A 20,542-nucleotide genomic window follows, 5' to 3' on the forward strand; every position below is an offset into this window, starting at 1 on the left:
ATTTAATGAGAGTCTTCAAATCCATCTTCCTCATTTTTGGAGCTACATTATGTAGATCACTGACATAATAACATCTATTTTTTATAGGTCTTGGACCTACGCTCCATCATCCATGCTGCAAGAACAAAGGCTCTCGGAACATGTGCTCAGGCCAAAAAAAGACAATGTAACTGCGGGAAGTGGCAGCTGGTGATACAACTTATCTCCCTGAGATGGAATGTGGGAAGTTTGACTTGAAATAAATTACCAGGATGAACTGTTGGGTTGGGTTCTCAGTGAGGACATGGTGGGTGGCCTTCCTCACAGAACCCACTTTTAGGGAGGAGCCTATGAAGTAACAATGGTATGCAGGCCATTCAGAGACTGCAGCCAAGAGGCTGAGTTGCCTGTTTGCTGGGATTCCTTTACAGATGACAGTGGATTGGATCAGACAGGATGTGGAATGGACCTAACTTCCTCTCATTGTAGGCCCAGTGCCAGGCACATGTGAGGGACGTGATGTGTGCTTACAAAAAAGAGCTATTCTCAGCAACCTCCCTGTGGACATGAGAGAGTAAAGAAGTTCATGGATGTTTACCGTGTACTGTCAAGTGAGGAAAAAGACAAACAAACCAGGGTACAATATGAGGGATTTACTGAGAGCTTCAACTTTAGGACTCCTCACTTGCACAGCCCCTTCCAAGGCCTTGTTACATATGTTTGTTTCTGTCACTTTGAAATATTCTCTTAAAGAAGACCTCCAAATTTCATAAGCTTCAGATACACAAAACCTATATTCACTTTTGTTATAAAACAGCATATAAATATGATTCCCTTTTTAAAATGGAAAATTATGGGCACCTGGGTGGCTCAGTCAGTGGAGTTTCCAACTCTTGATTTGGTCATGGTCTCAAAGGTTTGTGGATTTGAGCCTCATGTTGAGCTCTGTGTTGACAGCGTGGAGCCTTCTTGGAATTCTCACTTTCTTCATTTCTCTCTCTGCCTCCTCCTCCCTCATCCTCTCTCTCTCACTTGCTCTCTCCACTTTCTCTCTCTCTCCCTCCCTCTCTCAAGAAAAATAAACTTTAAAAATGAAAATTATTTCCATTCCTAAAGAAAATTCTACTCAAAAATATAACATATATATATATATATATATATATATATATATATACATACACACACACACACACACATACATACATACAACTCACACATACAAGTTAGGGAGGACATTTATCAAAAATATTAAAACTGTTTTTCTCTGAAGGTGATTCTTTATTTACTATTTTTTTATGTTTTATTTATTTTTGAAACAGGAAGAGACAGAGCATGAGGGGGGAGGGACTGAGAGAGATAGAGGGAGACAAAGAAACCACAGCGGGCTCCAGGCTCTGAGCTCTTAGCACAGAGCCTGATGCGGGGCTCGAACCCCATGAATGTGAGATCATGACCTGAGCCAAAGTCGGAGGCTTAACCAACTGAGCCACCTGGGCGCCCCTATTTGCTCTTTTCTATTCTACTAGAATAACGTGTGAATTAATGCCATGTTAAAACTCATTTATATGGGGGGACAGGTATAAGTATCTCTTTGAATTCACTAACCTTTTCATAACTGCTATATCCAAGTGATGTCTCTCCCCATCCAGCACTGGAAATTAAATTGTCTTTTCAGGGTTCTTACTGGGGAAGAAAAAAATATATGAGCAAGACTGTCTCCCCTGAGTTACAATCTTCATATTCATAGAAGGATGCACATCTGTTATTTGGCAGGTTTTTGCAAGAAGCTGATCAAAGAGTTAGGAGCTTCTCTTTCCCCCACACCTCAGTGCCTTCTCTATGCCCCCTCATCTCCTCAACTACATGGTCACACTCTGTCTTCCACCCCCAGTGTCTTCAGCCAAGCTGACTCCCACCTTTTACCATCACCTAGTAAGAAATTTGAAATCTGAAACTCTGGGGTTTTACGAGGACAGCTGGCCTTCAGGTCTCCATCCACAAAACCCAGGACAGCAGAGGCTGTGTTTCCCAAGTTCAAGTCTCCGTGAGAGCATCTTAGAATTATTTTCACCCACAAGAGCTGGTCACAAGTGTCGAGTCCTGCTCTTTCTCCCTCTGTTACACTCCCAGGCATAGAGAGGCACTACACTTGTCCTGCCATGTTCTCTAGGACCCTCCAAGATGACCATAGGGAAAAAGACCACACTGTGAGTGGGTGGCTGTGGTCTTGGTGGGTTTCACTAGGAGAGAAGCTGAGGGTTAGGAGCTCACCTGGGGACCATAGCAAATCTCTATAGAAATATCGTTAATTTATTCTCTTCACTCACTCAGTTTTTCAAACATTCAATAGATGTAGATCATGTTCTATGTGCCAAGAACTGTCTTAAAGTTTATTCATTTTTGAGAGAGAGAGAGACAGGGAAACAGACAGGATAGGAGCAGGGGAGAGGCAGAGAGAGAGGGAGACAAAGAATCCAAAGCGGGCTCCAGGCTCTGGGCTGTCAGCACTGAGCTGGAACCCATGAACTGTGAGATCATGACCTGAGCTTAAGTCAGATGCTCAACTTATTCAAGGCATCCAGGTGCCCCCCAAGAACTGTCTTATATACTGTAAGTACAGACAAAGGTGAAAGGAAAATAACATTGCATTTAGGTTTTCACAATATGGTGAAATAATATTCTGGTCATTTTTAGGAGAGTTATAATTTTTCTAAAAATAGGAAGACCCAAAAACATATATCCCAAAATACAAAGTAGCTGTCTTTCAACTTTCTAATAAAATTCAGTTACAGTTAAGTGTATGCCTCAAAAATATTAGCATGGCTGGACCCCCTGACCTACAACCTCAACTTAGTACTTCCTAGCATGGGTGCTGGTCCCCAGTAGAAGAAGAGAGAAAGCATAGAATTAGTCCAAAAAAATGAGGGTTATTCTGGAAAAGAAAACCTTAAAATGGTGACAGGTGTGTGGTTAAGCCGCTGCCTCCGCCGCCGCCACCACCACCACCATCATCATCATCATCGTTGTTTTAAGCAAATGGGGCAGCAAATGCAAAGGTTTGGAGTAAGAGTGAGCATGCATGTTTAAGGAGCTTAAAGGAACTTGGGACAGACACAGGATGCTGAGATACTGGGTGGGAGAGACAGGCAGGGGACCGACCGTGGGGACTGTTGGCCATGGAATGCCACTATGAATCCTCAGTGCCCTCTACCTCCTCCCTAACTTAGGGTCTCACTACAGTTCCCCTTGACTTCTAATGTTGCTTGGCATGCCTGCTTCCCTTGTGCTTATTCTATCATAGCCTGGACACCGATGTCATAGATTCCCAACATTCCTAAAGCAGGGCTCTCATCACATCATTCCTTTCTTCAAAAACCTTCAGTAGATGCCCGCTGTCCAAAGAATCAGCCAACTGTCTCAAGGTGGCATGCGAGCGTGCCTCCACATCCCAGTCAATGAGGCCATTAGCTCCCACAGGCCTCTATGCCTTCAGCACCCTCCCTAAATGCCCATCTCAATCTTTTGAAATCTGGACAGTCTCAAAGCTCTTCTCAATGCTCCCTCTTCTGTGAAGGCTTTTCTTAGTCTGCAGGGAATCTAAGTCCTCCAGTCCCTAAATCCCCAATTTGTATTTCCGCCAAGGTGCTTTTGTTACCCTGTGCACTGGCTTGTTGCTCTGTACAGGCTCATAAGCTCTCTGAAGTCTTCCTTTTGTGGAACACCTTTTGCAATGAGTATTCTGTAGAATATACCTTAGCAAACGCAATGGGAAGGAGTGGACCCCAGACCCCAGGGTGAGGCCTCTCATGTCCACATCGCTCTGGCCTCCTTTGCCTTTTGGCAGGTTGTACCTAGGAGTCCTGTGTAGACAGTGAGGCAGAAGTTGCATACTCAGGGCAGACTAGTGGCTATGGCCATGCTCCAGTCCACCAGGCTGATCACTAAGTCCAAGGAAATAGCCAGGCCAAGATGTCTTTCAATGTAATAAAAGCATCTAGCCATTAAGGTCATAGGTTGGAAACACAATGAGTAAAAAAAGATAACTCCATGACTAGAGGTAAAACAAATTATTTCCTTTCATTTTCTTTCTCCATTCCTTCTTTCTGCTGACAAATATCTCTGCCAGGTGGTTAAGAGCACTTGGCTCAGTGCCTCACAGCTCACCTAGATGCTCTGGTTTGTCACGTTTCCCTGCTAAATTATCATTATCAACTTTCCAGATTGTTGTAAACTCAACACACTGAATAATGAGGTTAATAAAACCAGTGAGCTCCTTTGCCACGTACACAAACTATTTCTATAAAAATGTCAACTGTATTATTAGCTCAGATTTAATCATCTTTTCTTGTATCTTATAATTTTTTCCTAATGAACCTATTGGCTTTCCAGTGAGAGCTTTACTTATTCAATGTTAGATTTTAATTCTACTGGACTTGATTAGAGCCTCTATATTTATATCTTCTAACATTTCTGCACTGAATAATTTCCCCAGTGAATATGCATCTGGAATTCAACAAATCAGACAGGCTGAAGCCCCCAGCAGAAGCACTGACTAGCTCTGGCTAACCCTGGACTCTGAGATAGCCACTCAATCTAAAAAACCTCCTATTAGTTTTGCACAGTGGCAGTATCATAGCCAATAAGGTCTATTCAAGGTGCATTTGAAAAAGCTCCTGTTGATTCTTATAGCTTGCAGGGTTGTCAGAATAAATAATACAAAATACTCAAACATTGATTATTTTTAAATAAAAAGATCTGTCTTTAAAATTGGGGCACCTGGGTGGCTCAGATAGTTAAGCATCTGACTCTGGCTCAGGTCACATTCTCAGGATGCGTGAGTTCCAGCCCAGTGTCGGGCTCTGTGCTGACAGCTCAGAGCCTGGAGCCTACTTTGGATTCTGTGTCTCCCCCTCTCTCTGCCCTTCCCACTCATGCTCCCTCACACTTGCACACGCTCTCTCTCCCTCTCTCTCTCTAAAATAAACATTAAAAACTTTTAATTGCATCTCTTCATTCAACAAACATCTACTGAGGGTTTCTTATGGGCCAGACCTTACATAAGCATCAGGGATACAAACTATCAGCCAGAATTCATCCCTAGATCCCCCAGCCTCCTGGTGCTCATTCAATAACAGGGGCAGACAGATGTTTAGCCACCTTTTTATATTGTTTTCAGGAGCACAGAAAGATGAGCAATAGGTGAGGTTATTTTAGACAGAATAAATAGGCTCAATCAAAAGACGTTTTCTAAAAACTGAGTTCATTTAGAGGGCAAAAGAACCCTAGAGGCAAAAGATACTTTTTGCTCTTATTTGGGGTACAAACTGACCCTGAAAAATAGCAAATCCTTTGGACTGAATAGCTGTACTATTTAACAGCCTGCCAAGAATGTAAAAACAAGCAACACTGAAGGTCAGAAACGAGGGTGTGGAAAAGCGGAGTACCGATAAGTCAGGGTTATTCAACAGAGAAAATCAGTGATGACCACATGTGCTGGGTTTAATGAAAGATCCAAATGCAGAGCCCATAAGAACTCTAAAGTGGCTTGAAATGTATCAAATAAGTCAGGCTCTACTGAACTGTGACCAACACAAGAGACTGGAAATGTGGACTTTGCTTACTCTTTCTGCAGCTGGCTGCAATACACAGTCTAGAAATAACTTCCACGGAGGGGCTGGCTGATGGGGAAGCTCTACGACTACACTTACTTCCGTGATGATCCCATCATCGAAGCATAGTAAGGACTTAGCTCCTTACAGCAATGGAGCCAGTCCAGTGAGAAATGAGGTGAAGAGACTCAAGCCCCACTGCCCACGGCTTGCAGAGGGGCTGATTTGCTAACAGAAGAGATGCTCTCAGCCTCTCCTGGAAGTATCGCTAACACCTACTGAGCACCTGCCCTGTGCCTGACACTGCTAAGCACTTCAGTTGTTTTTTAGTATCATTCAATACTCATCTGAATTAAGCGCTATTATCACCCTATATTAGAGAGAAGGAAACTAAGGCACAGAGAGGTTAAGCAACCTGCCCATGCCCATTTTAGCTGCTGAGTCCAAGAACAGGAATGAACTCAGCCTCTGTTCCCAACCCCTGAGCGGCAGGGGGTCGTTGTTCCCTTCCAAAGAATACATTTTACACCCTGGGATGAAAGAGACACTTCTTGCAACATTTACCCTGCTGTTCACTCCACCAACTTGAACTTTTCTGTGATTAGGGTGTTAGTGTGTTTGAAATACTGTGTGGGGGAAAAAAGTAATCAATTCTCCCTCCCAAAGTGGAGTTATGGGTAGGTAAAAGTCAGAGCAGGAAGCATTATCAGAAGCCAAATAAAAAAGGATAAAAACATGGGCAGAGGGAGAAGCCCTCAGAAAAGGGGTCATCAGGAATCAGCAAAGCAGTTAAACACTGGCACAGCCAATCAGCTTAATCCTAGCGCACAAGGGTCAAAGGGAGACGTGGAGGGAAGGCCGACACAGGCTAACTTCCGAATTACAGGATCACAGGGTATGTTGAGAAAAGAGGTCATTCCAAAAATGTTCTCAAGGTCAAAGGTTGGGAAGAAAGAGGTACAAAATGACTTCAGGGAGGGGCGCCTGGATGGCTCAGTCCATTAAGGGTCTGATACTTGGTTTTGGCTGAGGTCATGATCTCACAGTTTGTAAGATCAAGTCCTGTGTCAGGCTGTACACTGAGTGCGGAGCCTGCTTGAGATTCTCCCTCTCCCGCTGACCTTGATGGCACTGCTCTCGAGCTTCGGTTTCCTCATTTGGAGGAAAGGTTAATGACAGCATACGCTGCAGGCTTCCACCCCAGCTGACCTCCTGAGCTTTATTTCCCATCATGTTCTCCCTCCCCTGTGTTCATCAGACACAGCAGTGCTGCCCTTCTTTCTGTTTCTCAAAGGCACCAAGCTCAGTCTCATCTCAGCGCTTCTGGAAGCTTCTCCGCTCAGTTATTCCCATGGCTGGCTCCTTCACACACTACAGATCTCATTAAGAAACAACCCTTTGGAGAAGCCTTTCTTGGCCAAGCAATTTCAAGTACTTTCTCCCAGTTTAAGTTCCCTTCTTTATCCTTATCTATTATCATCACAAAATGTGCCACTCTTGAAATAACCTTATTTGTTTATGCATTTTTTTGCCGTGTCTCAGTACTTCTGCACTTAACTCCTTACCTGAAATTGCACCCCATACCTCCCCTATTTCCCTTTTCTTAGTACTTATTGTATCAGATACTGTACAATTTACTGTTTCCTTTGTTGTCCGTCTTTTCCCCACGAGAATGTACCTCTGTGACAGCAGATATTTTTGTTTGTTTGTCACCGCTGTATTCCTAGCACACACTTGGCCCATAATAGGTAATCAATAACATTTATTGCATGAAAGAATCTATTTGTTCAGTTCTGTCTCCCTGGAAGGGAAACACTCCCCACTAAGTCCTTCATCACCCTGTTTACTGTTGCATCCCAGGGACAGTTACATAATGGCACCCAAGAAATGTCTGTTCAGTGCATGAGTGGCACCCATTTCATAGGGATTAAAATGAGAATATCCTCATAAACTTGGTGTAATTGCCAAGCACACAGTAAGAAAGAGTGCGCCTGGGTGGCTCAGTTGGTTAAGCCTCCGACTTCGGCTCAGGTCAATTGCCAAGCACACAGTAAGAAAGAGTGCGCCTGGGTGGCTCAGTTGGTTAAGCCTCCGACTTCGGCTCAGGTCAGATCTCACGTTCGTGGGTTCGAGCCCCGTGTCAGGCTCTGTGCTAACAGCTAGCTCAGAGCCTGGAGCCTGCTTCCAGTTCTGTGTCTCCTTCTCTCTCTGCCCCTCCCCCTCTCATGCTCGCTCTCTGTATTAAAAATAGATAAAACATTAAAAAAAATTTTAAAAAAGAAAAAAAAAGAAAGAGTTCAGTAAAAATTAAGCTATAATTACTGTTACAAATTGAGTTTTTGGCATTGTGTCTATAGAATTTCCTGTCCTTTCTTGATTTAGGTTTCAAAGCCAGGGACACCTCATATTTGTGCCCCAAGAAATTGCCTCTGGTTCACTAAGATCTAGGCAGGATGGGGCTCCTAAAATCTTACCCTGGTCTGGGAAAAACTGTCTCTCTTCATGATTCTCTCATGGTAAAAACACATCCTGTTGTTGAGTCAACCAAGAAAGCCAAGGCTCAACTTACAACTGCTATGATAAAGTATATCAAAGTCAAAGTTGGGGCATTTCATTCCAGCTAATTGTCCCCCATCCCTTAGAAATGTGGCTGGCTTTTAAGTTCAAGATGGATTTAATAGGAATTTATTCATGTTAGACATATCCTGGTTTTCCCAGTGGTATCTCCACCCATTTCTACTGCCAGGCTGTTTGGTTTTAGTGAATGGCTCCGTTTGCCTCTGTCCCGGGGAAGTCCATGAAAGCAGAGGAGCTGTCTGGCATGAAGGTCAGTAACTTTAGAGCAATACATGATTTCCTCAAGAGAGAGAAGCCCAATTCAGGCTTACTGCCTTTGGGTTACCACTGTGAAGAATATTTCTTGGGAATGGAAAGCCGTGTTTGAGCTTTGAGACCCGTATTTAGAAGACTCCTCTGATACAAAAGACACAGCCTATCCCCAAAAGGAGTTTAACAATATGATGACCTGGTAAAACGCACTATTTGTGGTGTCAGAATGGGCAGGGCAGCCTTCAAAAACTTACCTTTCAGGGACGCTGGCTGGCTCAGTCGGTTAAGTGTCTGAGTTCAGCTCAGATCATGACCTTGTGGTTCATAAGTTCAAACCCTGTGTCTGTGTCTCCCTTTCTCTCTGCCCCTGCCTGTCTCTCTGCCCCTTACTGGCTCATGCTCTGTCTCTCTCCCTTCAAAATAAATAAATAAATAAATAAATAAATAAAAACTACTTTCAGCTGATTTTAAGTATTTGTTGGGACTTCAAAGGGCACCTTAAACCCTTGGTGAATTCCAAATTCTGAAGCTCAGTGACTGCCTGTCCACCATCCTGTTCTCCCGGATGTAGCCACACTGAGTGGAGAGGAGAAAGAGGGCAAGTTCCCCATCAGGCTAATTGGTTGCAATAAGCACCCTGACCCGACTTACACCACATCTCCAGAGCCTCGGAAGTACAGCAAACAAGCAAGATTTGTATTCTTTAATGCCGTGTCCCTGCAGTAGCAAATTTCTGGGGAAGCTGGAATCTCCCACCACTGTACTTCCCCCTTATGTGTGTGGAGGGGGGCAGGTGCCAAGACGCTTAGTATACACCAAAAACCCTGGAGAATACTGAATCCAATACAGGTAGAACTACGATAGCGTTTAATTTATAAATTAAGCAGAGTAAGAGATTACCAACAACAATAATAAGATAGAGCTATTGTAAGAATATACTATAATAAAACTTATGTGAATGGGGTCTCTCTTACTGTATTCACCAGCTTCCGATGAAGGGAGAAGATAAAATGGCTACATGATGAGATGACGCAGGTGAATGACTTAGCCACTGAGACGTGGCGTTAGGCTATATATGGACTTTCTGATGGGTCCTCTAAGGGAAGCTCATCCACACCTGAAAAGCAGTTGGCGCAGGTGACTGAAATGGGGAAAAGAGAAACTGCGGATAACGAGAAACTACTATATTTGTCTGGGATCCTTGCACTGCGTGCCCTCTGAATTGGCCAGGGCTGCTCACCTGAACAGCGGCTTCGCCCCTAGGATTGCACGGTTCACTACAGACCTCAAAGCTAGGAGCTGGACCGTCACAGCTTCACCATTCCAGAAACTTCCAGGCTCAAGGAAATGGAAATTGATGACCACTCACTAGCAGTAGGGAGTCCCTCCACTGAATAAAGCAAAGGGTAGGGGCACCTGGGTGGCTCAATTGGTTGAGCATCTGACCCTTGATTTTGGCTTAGGACATGATCTCCGTGGTTCGTGGGTTTGAGCCCTGAATAGGGCTCTGCACTGACAGTGTGGAGCCTGCTTGGGATTCTTTCTCCTCTCGCTCTGCCCCTCCCCTGCTTGCTCTTTCTCTCTCTCTCTCAAAATAAATAAATTAACTTAAAAAGAATCCTGTTTTAAAAAAAAGTAAAGGCTAAATAGAGCCCAGCTGCCTTTCACTCTTTGTCAAATTGGCTTATTAATTACACCTTAAACTCAGAGGTTTTCTCATTCAAACCTGAAAGCCGGTCAATTTCCACTTCTTGTGTAACATCCTAGGGTTACCACTGCAAACAAAGATTTGTGATGGGCAGGTTTCTTTATTTCTGTACTGCATAGAAAGATGTGAGAAGTGATGTCGTGAACTACCTTGTAAATGCTGTTAAATGCATTTATTTTATATGAAAAGAAATGTTTGTTGCTGTTTGCTGTCCATTCATTTAGAAGTTGCGTTCACTATTCCATGAGCACATTTTTGGGGTCTGATATAACAGCAACCCTTTCTTTGAAAATATTTTTAAAAACAGAATTAAAAAAATTAAAAAAGCGGGCCACGCCTGGGTGGTTCAGTTGGTTAGGTGACCAACTCTTGATTTCAGCTCAAGCCACGACCTTACGCTTCGTGGGATCAAGCCCCATGTCCATATCCAGCTCTGTGCTGACAGTGTGGACTCTGCTTGGGATTCTGTGTCTCTCTGCCCCTCCCCCACTCACATATGCGCGCGTGCAGGCGCACACACTCTTTCTCTCTCCCAAAATAAACAAACATTCATACAAATAAACATTCAGTTGAAATTGTTTTTCCCACTTTGAATGTTGATCTTTTCCTGAGCTAGTAGATACTATCTCATGATGCCGTGAGCTTCAGCTCCATCAGCCACACGATCACGAGGGTAAACAACACACTGAGAACCACTCTGTTTTTCACTTTCACTACAGTATCAATAAACTACATGAGATGTTCAGCACTTTATTATAAAATAGGCTTTGTGTTAGATGATTTTGCACACCTGTAGACTAATTAAGTGTTTTGAGCAAGTTTAAGGCAGGCCAGGTTAAGCCATGATGTTCTGTAGGGTAGGTGTGTTAAAGGCATTTTCAGATTACAATATTTTCAACCTGTGATGAGCTTTTCAGGACATAACCTCATCACAAGTCAAGGAAGATCTGTACCTTCATCTCTATAACAGTAGATATATGGTTTTACTTCACTTGAATTGTAAGTTGGTATATTTTGGCTTTTTTTTTTTTTTTGCAATCACACATATGGCAAAACTTGATCTATGCAAAAGTCAGTTATCCTGAAATCTCAGAGAAATGAGGGTGGCTCAGGATGAGAAACAAAATTGAAAGAGGCCCCTAGTTAACTAAATAAGTACTGGCAAATCCATGCACTAGAGCTCATGGACTTGACTCAAGAGACAACTCAGAAGCTTCACTTCACTTCAAAGTTTTAGCCTATTTCACTTAAAAATTCTAAACTTACAGATTAAAAGCTACATTAAAAAAAGGAGGAAGTTAGAGATATTTCTTTGAGGTCAGAACAGTAACATCCTCCTCAGTGATGGTAGCTGGAAGCCCATCAGCAAGGAAAGAGGCAAATAAACCAAGAATGAGTAAGTGAAATCCCCTGGGTGAAGTAGATCCTTGACAATTTATTGCAGGGACAATATCCCAATAGCTGTCACTGAATTTCAGCCAGTGTTCATAATGATGACCCTGAGTCATCAAAGGAAGTAAATTAGGTTGAGAACATTCTGTCAGAGGTGAGGAAACTGTTAGGCAAACAAAATTAAGTCACTCTGATTTATTCATTTATTTAGCAAATCTTTGCTGAATATATTTCTTTATGTGCCAGACACTGTTCAGGTCTTAGGGACACACAGGTAATGAGACAGCAGTACCTGCTTTCAAGAAATTTATTTTTTAAGTCTGAGGTTTCAAAGTGTGGTCAGGGAACCTCTGAGACTCCCATGACCTCCTTCCGGGTGATCTTCATGGTCAGACTCCTTTATTCATAATATTAAGATGGCATTTGCCACTGTCTCTCAAAAATAAATAAATATTAAAAATTTTTTTTAAAAGGTGGGGAGAACCTGGGTGGCTCAGTCGATTAAGTGTCCGACTTCAGCTCAGGTCATGATCACTTGGTTCATGGGTTCCAGCCCTGAGTCAGGCTCTGTGCTGAGAGTTCAGAGCCTGGAGCCTGCTTTGTATTTTCTTTCTCTCTCTCCTCCCCCCACCCCCCCCCACCCCATTGATGCTCTCTCTGTCTCTCAAAACTAAATAAATGTTAAAAACATTTTTAAAAAGATGGCATATGCTTTTATTCCCACTGTGTTGCCATTTGCACTTATGGTACAAAATAATGGTGGATAAAACTTAGCATGAATCCCTTAACATTAAACAAGGCAGTGGCACCAAACATACTAGCGGTCATTGTATTATCCTTCCCCATACACAGGAAAAAAATAAGCCAATTTGACAAAGCAAGAAAAATGATTAATTGTATTCAATTTCAACCTGAAATACACATCTATACACATCTTTTTAATAGTCTGGGTAATGAAATCGGTACCCATAAGGCACTTTTGCTGCATACCAAAGTATGATGGCTGGCTAGAGGAAAAACATTTGTGTGATTGAGTTGCAAGCTGAACTAGCCACTTTTTTCATGGAACAGTTTTTATTAAAGGAATGGTTGACAAACAAACTGTGGTTGTTTGGCAGACATTTTCTCAAAAAAGAACAAAGTGAACCTGTCCTTTCAAGGAAAACAACCAGCAGTATTTATAGCCAACAACACAATTTGAGCTTTTAAATGAAATAGAGTTTTGGAAAACAAGAGCTTGTAGCTTCCCCGTAATTAAAGAGTCCTCTGATGAGAATGATGGTGATATTAAAATTTTAATTTTTGGTATTGTATAGTAAAATTGTCAGATTGGAATGATGTGTGTAACTCGGTGAATCAATCTTTTCCAAATTACCAGAATGTATAATGTTACAAAATCATGCATGGAGCAAAGATCCTTTCAAAGTGAAAAAGAGACCATTGGATTTTAGTGTGACAAAATACAGAAAGTTCATTGATTTGCTTTCAGATTACACATTGAAAGTGAACTTTAAGGGGTGTCTGGGTAGCTCAGCTAAGTGTCCAACTTTGACTCAGGTCATGATCTCACCGTTTGTGAGTTCAAGCCCTGCGTCAGGCTTTGTGCTGACAGCTCAGAGCCTGGAGCCTGCTTCTGATTTTTTTCTCCTCTCTCTCTCTGCCCCTTCCCTGCTCATGCTCTGTCTCTGTCTCTCTCAAAAATAAATATTAAAAAAAGAAAAAAAAAGAAAGTAAACTTTAAGAATCTATGACCTGTCAAGTTTTAGCATACTATTAAGAAGAATATTCACAATGACCTTGAAAAGGCTATTAAAATAGTGCTCCTGGGGGGCCCAGATGGCTCAGTTTGTTAAACATATAACTCTTGATTTTGGCTTAGGGCACGATCCCAGGGTCATGGGATGGAGCCCTGCATGAGACTCCATGCCGAGTGTGGAGCCTACTTGACATTCTCTCTCCCTCTCTCTCTCTCTCTCTCTCTCTCTCTCTCTGCCTCTTTCCCCCACTCATGCTCTCTCTCTCTCGCTCTAAAATAAATAAATAAATTGAATCCCTCCCTCTCCATCTATGTGTAACACTGGACTTCACTCACATACTTCAACCCAAAACAATTTATTGCAACTGATTGAACACAAAAACAGATATGAGAGTACATTGTAAAAGATGTAAAACAAGGATAGTTTTCTCTCTGAAATTTTTGTTTTGAAAAATATGATTATTTTTATAAAAGTATATTCCCAGATAATGACTTGTAATACATTTATTATTGTTATTTTACGTGAATCAATAAATAAGAGTTTTCAGTTTCTTAATTTCTAATACAATAAATATCAGTAGATATTATCCACATATATTAAAGCTCTTCAGGGTCCTCAGTAATTTTTAACAATATAAACATCCCCAAACCAAATAGTTTGAGAACCACTGGTCTAAGAATACCTAGAGCTATAAATAAGTAATTCTAACCTACTACCTTAAGGGTTTTGATAGAAAGAAGTAGAAGGTGACATAGGAGCATATAGGACAGGCATCCAATCCAGTCTTGGAGAGTGATGGAAGGCTCCCTGGAGGAGGTTATCTCTAAGCCAGGACCTGATGGATGGTAAGAGGGGTAGGAGGGGTAGGAAGTTCAAGACAGAAGAAAGAACGTAGACACAGTTCTAAAAGAGAGAGGTAGTTCATTCGTGAAAATCAAAGTTGTTTGGTGGAGCTAAAGAATAGTTTACGATAACATAGGTTGTTCTGATTATATAATCATTTCACTAAAATAACTTGGTAAAGGGATAAAAATTGACTCTGGTCTCAAGTATACATGATACTAATGTTGGGGACAAACTGGAAATGGTCTCTGGTATACTATACCTATTTATACAGAGTTTTTAAAAACCACCTTAATAAGCTGCCACAAATACATGCTTAGAAGTTGGAACTTCTATTTAGATTAGAGATAAATCATTAAGTTAAGAGAAACTTAAGCCAAAATTTAAACTATCTTTAGAAGATCTTTTTTCAGGTTTCAACTAATGAGATGTTTCAAGTCTGATTTGAATTTGAAACAAACCAAGATTTAAATTTAAAGCCTTCTATTCTTTAAAAAAATTTTTTTTACTGTTTATTCTTTTTTGAGAGACAAAAAGAGACAGAGTGTGAGCAGGCGAGGAGCAGAGAGAGGGAGACACAGAATCAGAAGCAGGCTCCAGGCTGTGAGCTGTCGGCCCAGAGTCCAACATCCTAACATGGGGCTCAAGTCCATGAACCGCAAGATCATGACCTGAGCCGAAGTCAGATGCTTAACTGACTGAGCCACCCAGGCGCCCCAAGCCTTCTGTTCTTTATCAATACCCTATTTACCCCCACATCAGTGATAGTTATCTCATGGATTTGGGTTATATCCAATAGGATTTTTCTCTAAAAGTGACATAGATTCTAATATAAACTTCTCCATGTCTTGGTCGCCTCTTTGTCATGTTTGCTGTACAGCCACGGTTTCCTGTCTTTCCATTCCTTTCAATAGTTTTAATAGTGTCTTCCCACAGTACTAAAGCAAGACTTTCAATCATATGCTCTGGAAACCTCCACGAGCAACTTGGTATTAGCAGAGTCCTGAAGGCCAGGCCAGGTAATCAGCAACCCTTAACAGACATGTCCCTACTCAAAGCTCCTAGCTGATCCCACGGGCACTCATGAGCTGGAACAGCACTTCTGAGAATGATCTTTCTCTTGCTGAAAGGAGTTCAGAAGAAACAGAAGCAAACATTTCTGGCTTAGAGGTTAGGCCTCGCACAGCTAGTATCTTGGAATAGAAAGCCACCCACAATCACATCACTGCCATCTTTGGATGGCAGGCTACTGTTACCTGCTACAGAACTAGGATTTGCTGTCAGACGATGCAGTGGCATGCTCATATTGCTACATTTCATAAACTTTATCCAAGTGGCCCCATTTAAATTGGAAATGTTTGTAGGGCACTCCAGAGAATATTTTGCCAGCAATCATATCCATTAACTTATGTTTGTAAGTCCGCATACACATTGCTTTATCAATATATCGTTTGCATTATATGTTGTATGTTATCTGATTAGTTGTCTGGATCTTTTGTGGCTCCTGAGAATTCTGAAGGACAAAATAATACAATCATGGGTGGATTACACTTTGACATTTTTTTAAACAGTATATTATGCTTTAAGGCATTATCAAAAACAATAACAAAAAAGCAGCAAAAATAGGTCAAAGCAGTAAAACTAATTTAAAACTAAGATTGACTGGGAGCTATGGATACCACCTATATCTCCCAAAAGATTTTAAAGTAATTTAGACACTGTATCCTAGCAACGATCTGACACCAGTGTGTATATAGTAAATGGTATATGAGTAAAGGAGTGGATGACTGAACTCTAACACATAGAGATGACAGATATCCACATTTTTCAAAGGAGGAAATAGGTGAGAGATGTTGCCTGTCCAAGACACACAGCTAAAAGAGCCATCTGACTATAGGGTCACTTGATTGACCTCTACACCCATCTTTAATACCATACAAATAACATATTGGGAGATCATTTATATTTTGGTAGTGTGACAACTTCCCATCAAATATGTTGATTGAATATTTAGTAATTATTTGTTGGATGAGAAGAAGTCACACACAAATATTGGTCTAACTTCATCGCTGTTAATAATCACTTATGGGGGGGGTGCCAGGGTGGTTCAGTTGGTTAAGCATCCAATTTCGGCTTAAGTCATGATCTCGTGTTCGTGGGATAGAGCCCTGTGTCCGGCTCTGCACTGAAAGCATGTAGCCTGCCTGTGATTCTCTCTTTCCCTCTCTCTCTGCCCCTCCCATGCTCTCTCTGTTTGTGTCTCTCTCTCCCAAAATAAATAAATAAACTTAAAATCACTTAGTGGGATCACCTCACTGGTGGCAGTGATGGGACTGGTGGATTGAAATCTCAGGGGAAATCATTAATGGCTCAAAGACCACCACAGTGGCCTGCATGTTAAAATGAGCACCCTCAGTGGCACCCCCTTTCACACCGTGTACCCCTACTTCATGCTGCTGTCATGATTAAAGTAAATGCTTTTCCAGATCATATCAGAACATTCTTTTATGATTACCCTTTGCTTTGCTTTGGTTTGTTTTTAATCCTGATGATTAATATATTTTGAAGTTTTTAATACTCAATAGGCAGTCGATTTTTATATTTACCACAGGAGGACATGTGGCTTAAAAGGTTGGTGGTGTTTCATCAAGGTTGTAATAATATCTGTTAGTGACAGTCATAATGACCTTCCTGTACTGGTTTTGTACTCTGGGAAGTGGAAACCAGAGGATTCAGAGACAATGTTTCTGAAGCCTGCTCCACATTTGAAGGTAGTACAAATGCCCGTTCTGATTCTGGTCATCATCCCACACTCTTTTATTGTCACTCAGATCCTTCTCATATCATGTCCTCGAGCATGGCCAGCTTCTTCCTCCCTGCCTCGGATGGCAGAACCGTGGTTCAAGGGCATTCAAGCTGCTACTTCATTCCACATAGAATCCATGCCACTTCCCAATGCTTTCGGTGCATTCTGTGCCAGGAACTTTCCTTTAGCTTCTTCTAAGGAGTGTCTAAAATGCCATTTCTCCACTTTCCCTGATTTTTCTTATCTGCACATTCCCCTCTGGAAAATAAGCTCAGCGAGGGTGGGGACCAAGCTTGTTTTTCCCATCCCTGTAGTTTCAGGAATCACAACTCTCTGGTACATGGCAGAGACTTATTAATGTGTGTGCATTAAACAAATGTATGAGTGACCAAATAAACAACTCTCCCCTCGTCCTGATACCACAACTTGAAATTCTTGTTATTTGCATGTGATTGCCCTTTTTTCCTATTGCTTTTAAGAAGTTCTCTCTCTCTCACAGGAAGGTTCCATCCCTGAAGTAGCAGATCCATAAACAACTGTGGAATTCAAAACAAAACCAACCACCTTTCAGAAATGGCAAAACTTAAGATGCCATCTAATGGGAAATCAGATACTTGCTGACCGTAGGATTCGAGGGAAGTTGCCTGCAATTTTCTAAAGGGCAACTTGGATTTTATTGCTAATTTAAATCCCAGTGGATTTCAGATGTTCTTGCCCAGAGGGGCAGTACTATGTACTCTGACTGTGCTCTTGAGAAGCACAAAGATGCAAAAACACTACATCAGGGAGCAGGCAATCTGTTCTCAGTTGTCCACACAACCCTGCCCATAAAGGGGGGTTGAGAATTGGGGCACAGCCATCTCGGAGGCCAGGCTACCTGGGAGCTTTTCAGAAGGAATTACACAAGGAGTTCTATCTCCTGAAGTGACCAACAACCTGTGTCGGTTTCCTCTGCTGTTGCAAAAAATTGCCACAACTTTAGTGCTTTAAAGCAGCACAGATTTATTATTTTACAAGTGTACGGGTTCCCAGACCTAAAATCAAGGTGTCAGCAGAGTTTGGTTCTTTCTGGAGGCTCTAGGGGAGAATCCGTCTCCTTGCCTTTTCCACCTTTGAGAGACCACCCACATTCCTTGGCTTGTGGCCCCTTCTCCCTCTTCGAAGCCAGCTGTGTACCTTCAAATCCCAACTCTGTCCATCAAACTCATCACATCACATCTCTCTTACATCTCCTTCTCTAACTCCTGTATCCCTCTTTGGAGGACCTTCGGGGTTACATTGGACCTACCCAGATAACTCAGGATAATCTCCCCATCTCAAAATCCTTATTAATCCTGTGAAGTCCTTTTTACCAGATAAAGTACCATATTCACACCCTCCAACGATTATGGCATGAATGCCCTGGGAGCCATTATTCTGCCCACAACACCACCCCACCCACTTTCTTCCTAATGGCCTCATCAAGTGGCCTCCAGGTCCTCCCTTCTCCCAGTGCCAAGCACATTCACAAGCTGCTGAAGGCCTCTGTACCACTTCCTCCTTCTGAATTTTCCTTGGTCATCCCAGCTGGATGCACCTGCTTCTTTCTCCATATTCCTTTGAGCAAACTGGACCCACTCAGGGCATTCCTTTCTGCTGCCTGACACCATATTTATGTGAGCACCTGTTACTTTCCTGAACAACCTCAGCCCTCCTAGGACTCAGAACAGTGTGACAGATGGCAGGGACTCAGTTGTTGCTGAGCTCTCAGCAGATGCCACTAGAGCCACTTCTCCCTGGGCCTGGTGTCCTCCAGATGTTTCTCCCAGAGTCCCGAACAGAATCCCTACCCCGTACCCTAGAATACCATTGCTGTCAAGTGACAGCTTCCCTGCCTGTGACCTGGTTGGATTCCACCATCACTGTCTGCTTAGAATACATCATCGCTGGGGGATCCTGGGAGTCTGGGGAGGGAAATTGCATCTACTTCCCCAGCTTTCCACCTCGCACAAGCCAGGCCTGTTACTGCTTCGCTGTTTGCAGTGGCGGACACTGGTGGTCTGCAGCGCTGACTGAGAAGCCCCGTCTTCAAGCAGGCTTGGCTGTTTCAGTACAATTCTCTTCCCCTCAGGATGCCATCCTCTACATGTGTTGGAGTGACTCACTTGGCACTTGCACTTCGTAAGAGCTTATGCTTGGGGAAAAAGCACTGACCAAGAATGCCCCAGTCTCATTTTCAGCCACTACCTGGGAAGGCCTCTCCATAACCCAGAAGGACTCTTACCTCCCCAGGATCAAGAAACACAGGAGTAAGAGCTGTTGAATTGCCAGACACTGGGTGAAGCTTGGAGGTGGGTTGAAGTGGATTAAAGGGCGGGGGGTGGGGGGGGGCGGGGGTTAGGGAATACAAACATGAAATCAAAGTTTCTGCTCTGACACATTTTACCATCAACTGGGGAGAAAGATAAGTTACCAAGTCATTACAAACTTCTGCAAAATCTTCTATTAGTAAAGTACTCTGAAGCTGAGGGGAAAATGTGGTTTATATCTCACAGTTTTCATCTGGATATATCCAAAATGTAAGATACAAAGTCTTACAAAACCTAGAGAAGCCCTGGGAGAATTTTTCTTACATAATCTTGGAATGGCAAAGGCCTTTCTAAATATAACATAAGGCTCATAAACTGCAAATGAAAGACTAGTTAATGACATAATATAATATTCTCCACAGCAAAATCTTTAATATGTAAAGTAAAACAAAACAATTGGCAAGCTGAGGAAAAGTATTTGTAAGTCATAGTATAGAAAAAGACTAAGTTCTCTGATGTATTAAGGATATATATCAATCAGTAAGAAAACACCAAATATCCCAACAGAAAAATGGGCAAAGGGTAGAAACAGACCATTCATAGAAAAGGAAATGCAGATGGCCCTTACACAGAAGAAAAGATGGTCTGTACCACTTACAATCACAGAAATGCAACTAAAATTACAAAGAGATATACTTTGTGGTCTAAAAATTGGCAAAAATAAAGAAGTTTAAAAACATTTACATTATGAGGAATCAGCAGACCATTGACGTTATGGGAGATGTACCCACTGGTACAACACCAATGGAGGGCAAATTTTCAGCATCTATCAAAATCAGAGACATGTATATTCTATGACTCAGCACTTTGCTAGGAATTTACCCTATAGATAGTCTCTGGCCTATGGAAAATGACATCTACAGAACCTTACTTACTGCAGCACTTTTATATTATCAAAAGATTGAAATAACCCTCAATAGATGAATGATAAGAAATAGTAGAGTGATAAATTAAGATATTCACATACAATAGGATTCTACACTTTGGTCAAAAGGAATGGAGGGTGGGGGGTATCGGGGTGGCTCAGCTGGGTAAGCTTCTGACTCTCGATCTTGGCTGAGCCCCTTGTCGGGCTCTGCGCTGACAGCTCAGAACCTGCTTTGGATTCTCTCTTTCCCTCTCTCTCTGCCCCTCCCCTGCTCATCCACACACACTCTCTCTTTTTCTCTCTCAAAATAAATAAGTCAACATTGTTTTAAAATGTTAAAAAAAAAAAAAGGAATGGAGAATGTGCTTTGTGACCATTACATAAATATTTCGAAGATATGCTC

The sequence above is a fragment of the Suricata suricatta genome, chromosome 6 (assembly GCF_006229205.1).
Source record: "Suricata suricatta isolate VVHF042 chromosome 6, meerkat_22Aug2017_6uvM2_HiC, whole genome shotgun sequence".
Taxonomy (NCBI): Eukaryota; Metazoa; Chordata; class Mammalia; order Carnivora; family Herpestidae; genus Suricata; species Suricata suricatta.